We start from the raw sequence: 5,231 nt of genomic DNA on the forward strand, positions 1-5,231 counted from the left end.
AGTCGGCCGTGCTGGGAGGGGGCCCCCGTGGCCCAGCGGTCGATGGCTCCCGGTCTCCAGAGGTGGCAGCTCCATGGGGTGCCCGCTCCACACAGCCCGGCGCTCACGGGCCTCCTCGGGTCACGGAGACCCTCTGGATCCAAGAGGGGCCGGGCGCCTGGGCGAGGGGGGAGACGGAGCCAGCCGTCTGGGTGGGGGAAGGGACGAGCCGGCCCTGGCCCTGTGGATCGCAGCCTGGCTCCTTGGCAGCACGGTTGCTGTGGTCCCATGTCACAGGGGCGAAGGTCAGCGAGAGGGTGGGTCTGGAGGAGCTGGGACAGCCGGGCCTTGTCGCCTGCAGCGGCACCACCCCCTCCCCTCCAAAGGGCTGGCATGGCCCCCACCCCTCCCGCTCCCGGTTGCAGGGGGACAAACTGAGCCCGAGGGGCCAAGGGCTGCCCCGTGTCACTGTCAACCTGAAGCCAGGGCCCATCTTCACCATAAACCCCGCCTCTGCCGACCTGCAGATTCTGGGGTGTCCACCTGTAGTGGGGGCGGTCACCATGGAGGGGAAAGGCGTCCCCAGGGTGAGCGAGGACCCTGGGGTCTGGCGGAGCCAGGCCCAGGTCTTGGCTCTTCCCTGACTTGCCTCCTCCCAGACAAGTCCCTTCCCCCACCCCCGAGCCTGTGTCCCCTCTGGACAGCGGAGTCCAGTTGCAGGGTGGCCGGTGGGTGGCCATGCTCGCATGCTGCTCCGCACCACGAGGGGTCCATCCTGACAGCGCATTGGTTCCCTGGGGCAGGGTCAGGAATTATGGGGGGGCTTGGGGGTGCAGGGCGAGGTGGGGGCTGAAGTGGCCCAGGCCCCACTCCGGAACCTGCCACACGGACCACGGCCCCTGCCCTCTGTCCTTGCTGAGCTGGGCTCTGCAGCCATCCGTCCGCCCATCCCACGGAGGTGGAGTCAGCTGAGGCGGACGACAGGGTGCTCCTGGAGCACGCGCTCCGAGGCCCGGGGGCAGCCAGGGCTTCGTGGGGGAGAGAGCCCCCAGGAGGGGCCTGCGGGGTGATGGGGAGGAAGCTCGGCGGAGACTCATCAGCCAGGCTGCCTCCAGCCTGACCCCAGGGGCGGGGCGGTGGGAGCAGCACCCAGAGGTGGGCCCTTCTCAAAGCGTGCGACTCAGGGCTCTGAAGTGTGTTCGGCCGTGCAGCCTTCAGCATCCACTTCCTGTTCCCCTTAGACTCCCAGGTGCCCCCAACCCAGCTCCACTTAGTGGTCTGTAGATGTCTGTTCCCACGGGCATCCCGTCTATATGGAACCACGCCAGGGACATGTGACCTTTGGCCTCTGGCCTCAAAAAAAAACCCCCCCACACCGTGGCAGGTGTCAGTGTCCTTCCTCTCTGAGGCTGAGTGACAGCCCACCGTGTGGACGGACATGTTGGCCTGTCATTCATCAGCCAGTGGACATTCCGGTTGTTTCCGATTTGGGGACATTACTAACATGCCGCTGTGAACACCCGTGTATGGGTTTTTGTGCGGGCGTGTGGACCCAGCGGCATTGCTGGGTCACACGGTGGCTCTGTTTACCCGCTCGAGGGACCGCCAGACTCCACGGTGGCGGCGGCACCTTATCCCCCCACCGGCAACGCACGAGGGCTCCCGTGTGTCCGCAGCCGCGCCCACGGGCGTCGTTCCTCGTGGTCCTGTGAGCCGCCCTGGTGGACGCGAGGCAGCGTCTCACTGTGGCTTTGACTCGCATTTGCTAATCTGGGTGGGGGAAGGGACGAGCCGGCCATGGCCATGTGGCCTCTTTGCTGTGTGTGCCGGCCCTTCGTGCGTCTTCTTTGCAGAAACGTCTGTTTAGCTCCTTTGCTTATTGTAAACATCGGGTCGTTTGTCTTTTCATCATCTTTTCTAGGCACAAGTCCCTTACCAGATACACCCTGCAGAAATGTTCTTGCGTTCCGGAGGTTCATTTTACTTTTCCAGGGGTGTCCTTCGAAAGCCGAAAGTCTTAAATTTTGGTGATGTCCGTTTCATCTATTTTTCTTTTGTCGCTTGTGCTTCTGGTGTCACGGCTAAGAAGCCGCTGGCCAGCCCCGGTGTCCCCGCACCATTTGTCGAAAAGACTATTCTTTCCCCATTGGGCGGTCTTGGCTCTTTTGCCAGAAATCAAAGATTTCACTCGTATGTGCGTATAACACCGAAAGCGACGAACGAATGAGACAGACAGACAGACAACCTCGCAGACACAGGTGCCAGCGCAGTGGTTACGAGGGAGACGGGAGGGGGACCTAACACCCGGCGACGTGACGGTTACGGTGCGGTGGCGGTGACGTGACGGTGACGTGACGGTGACGTGACGGTGACGTGATGGTGATGGTGACGTGACGGTGACGGTGACGTGACGGTGACGGTGACGGTGACGTGGCGGTGACGTGACGGTGACGGTGACGTGACGGTGATGGTGACATGACGGTGACGGTGACATGACGGTGACGGTGACGGAAGGAGACCAGACCACGGGAGGCCGGCCTGCCCTGCAGCCATCCATGCCTTATGGAATTGCGATCGCAGCCTATCTAATTTTATTAACCGACGTCACCTCAATACCTTTAATGTTTAAAAACGTGCTTTACAGAAATCGGTGGACGGCAAGCAAGGGGTTTATTTCTGCACCCCCAGTTCTATCCCATCGGTCCCCGTCCGCCCCTGTGCCGTGCCACGGTGCCTTTGTAATAAACTTTAAAATCGAGACATGTGAGTTCTCCAACTTTGTTCTTTTTTAAGACTGTTTCGGCTATTTTGGGCCCCTTGTGTTTCCATGTGAGCTTTAAGATAACCATGTTAATTTCGGGGGGGAGGCAGCTAGGATTTTGCCGGCGTTTGCACGGAATCGGTAAACCGGGAGTGCCGACATCTGAAGAGTGTAGCTTCCCGCCCCGGAGCGGTGCGTGCCCTTCCGTTTTGCCCGAGCCCCCTTAAATCCTTACCTGCCCTCCGGCAGCATTCCAGGCTTCCGAGTCCCAGTTTCGTGCGTCTTTGGTGAAATATGTATATGACGCTCCCGAGCATTAAATTCTTTCTTTGCACACGTATTTAAACACCCCCTGGTGCTGGCTCCGGCAGGAGGCTGAAGCCTGCTCCGTGCCGTGGAGCAGGTGGGATTCGGCTAGGAGAGAATCAGTCCGCAGCTCACATCTTGCTGCGTAACCACTTGGCGGCTTCAGGGAAGGCCGTGACAGCGCCTGGCGGCTGGAGTCTCCCGTCCCTCAGCTCCAGGCGCTGGAGAAGCAGGAGGGGACAGATCACAGAGACCTCGGGACAGGCCTGGCCTCGGCTGTGCTGGGTCAGGACCTGCGGGAGGACTGAGGGCCCACCTCTGGCCAGGCCAGCCCTGAGCTGTGAGTGGCTTGACCCCAAGTCTCAGGGGTCTGGCACACAACACAAGAGCTACAGCTTCACACGTGCACAGCCCTTTACAGTCTGCGAAGCAGTGTCTGGAACAGGGGTAGGATCCACCGCGTGCCGAGCCAGGCGTGCAGTGGGCTGGGCCTGTCGCATGTCACCGCGGCAACTCCTCATTTACAGAGGAGCAGAGGGAGGCCCAGAGGCACCAGCCCTGCACCGCACATGGGGCTCCCAGACCAGGCTTCCCACAGCTCCCTTCAGAGACACGGGATCGGGAATCAGGCCCGCAGCCTGGAGGTCGTCCGGGACACTGGACGGCCCTCCCGCCAGCAGAGGAGCCCCCCACCCCGAGTCAAGGACGAAGACAGAGGAGCCACTGTGGCTCGTCCTCCGAACTCGCTGGACACTGCATCTGCTCAGCTCCGCACTGTCCCCCCACGGACAGCAGTGAGCTTGCTTCTGCATCCCGGAGAGGAAAAACCTCGGAGAGCTCCCAAAGGGATCCTGGGGGATCCGACAGCCCGCCCGCCCCGGCCACGGCTGCTGGGCCCGGACACCTCTGCCAGGAAGCCACCCCGCCCACCCCGCCCACCCAGAGTTATTTACTTCCCGTAATACCCTCCGAGAGGGCCTCGCCTGGCCTGGGAGCGGCTCTGGGGTCATCACAGATGTGCCTTATTAGCGGAGGGTCACCCGCCCGCCCGCCCCAGGTGCGTGCAGCGGCTCCAGCACCCCAGCTGCCACCCGCCTCCTCAGCTCCCCGCCTACCTGCCTCCGAGCAGCAGGCCCAGGTTTTCAAATGTAATCCAGATCAATCTATCGTATTTAATTCTATGAGCGATCGATTGTATCGAAGTATAATTCGTACATGAGGAACGCTCCCACTTTGAGCATGCGGTCCGATGCGTGTTGGCCACTGCACTCACCCGGACACGCTCCGGATGGACAACTCAGGATGGGGAGCACGGTGGCACGGGCCACACAGGGCCACCGAGCGCTTGAGACGTGGCTGACCCAAAACGAGGCGCGCCTGAGATCACGGAGGGGGGCAGGGTTCAAGGCTTCATCCTGACAAAGAAACAGAAGGCATCTCACTAATGGTCTCACAGCGGTCAGTGCTAAAGGTCGCGGGGGTGTCCGGGGAGGGGAGAGGGCGGTGAGCGCAGCCTTGCGGGTGTGTGACTTCCGGGCGGGGATCCCTGACCGCCCCTGCCGCCCTGTCCACAGGCGCCTCGCCAGCCCCAAGAGCCCTGCTCGGTGAAGACGAGGCTTAGAGACAACACACCGAGGAGGCTGGACCTTCCCCAGGTCCAGCACCCTTCCCCTGTCCCCTCCAATCGAACTAAATAAAACTAACTGGACGCGCTGCCGTGCGTGGGTAGCCAGGCTGTGCCGCTTCGCCTCCTGCCTGCGACTCCAGGGCACGTCGGCGGGAGCCCACGGGACTCCGCACAGCACCCCCGTGGTCTCCTTACCAGCCCTGTGTCCAGGCCCTGCAGCCATCAGGGGTCCCACTGTCCACACGGCCCACCCTCCCCAGGACCCCTCTCCTCCAGGCCCAGCCAGGCGGCCGTGTTTCCCGTCACTGTGTCCCCTCATCTCAAGGTCTTCCCTGCGGTCCTCAATTCCAGGTAGGATCATCCCAGCCTACAAGGGCCCAGAGAGGTGCGGACACTTTCCTGGGGCTGCTCAGCCCGTGAGGGAAGAGGACATGCTGGCCTCCTGGCTCCCAGCTGCCCTGTGGCGGCCTCGAACATGCCTGCTCAGGCCCGCCTGCCCCCCACCCCGCTCACCTGCTGGGCGCCTGCTGCCCCCCGCCCGCCCTGGCAGCGTCCCAC

The 5,231-nt window shown here is 62.6% G+C and overlaps 1 long non-coding RNA gene across 2 annotated transcripts; it reads right to left on the minus strand.

Annotated features, from left to right (window-relative positions):
- Positions 1 to 1,350: 1,350 nt before the first annotated feature.
- LOC112483038 lies at positions 1,351 to 5,153 on the minus strand. Of its 2 annotated transcripts, none has more exons than XR_003047479.1 (3): positions 4,869 to 5,153; positions 4,162 to 4,461; positions 1,351 to 3,648 (listed from the first exon to the last, which is right to left on the minus strand). It is a non-coding gene; the product is annotated as an uncharacterized LOC112483038 (long non-coding RNA). The 2 variants fall into 2 exon arrangements; XR_003047480.1 differs by having other exon boundaries at positions 4,751 to 4,876.
- Positions 5,154 to 5,231: the final 78 nt, after the last annotated feature.

Source organism: Pteropus alecto, unplaced genomic scaffold (assembly GCF_000325575.1).
Source record: "Pteropus alecto unplaced genomic scaffold, ASM32557v1 scaffold56, whole genome shotgun sequence".
NCBI classification, from domain to species: domain Eukaryota; kingdom Metazoa; phylum Chordata; class Mammalia; order Chiroptera; family Pteropodidae; genus Pteropus; species Pteropus alecto.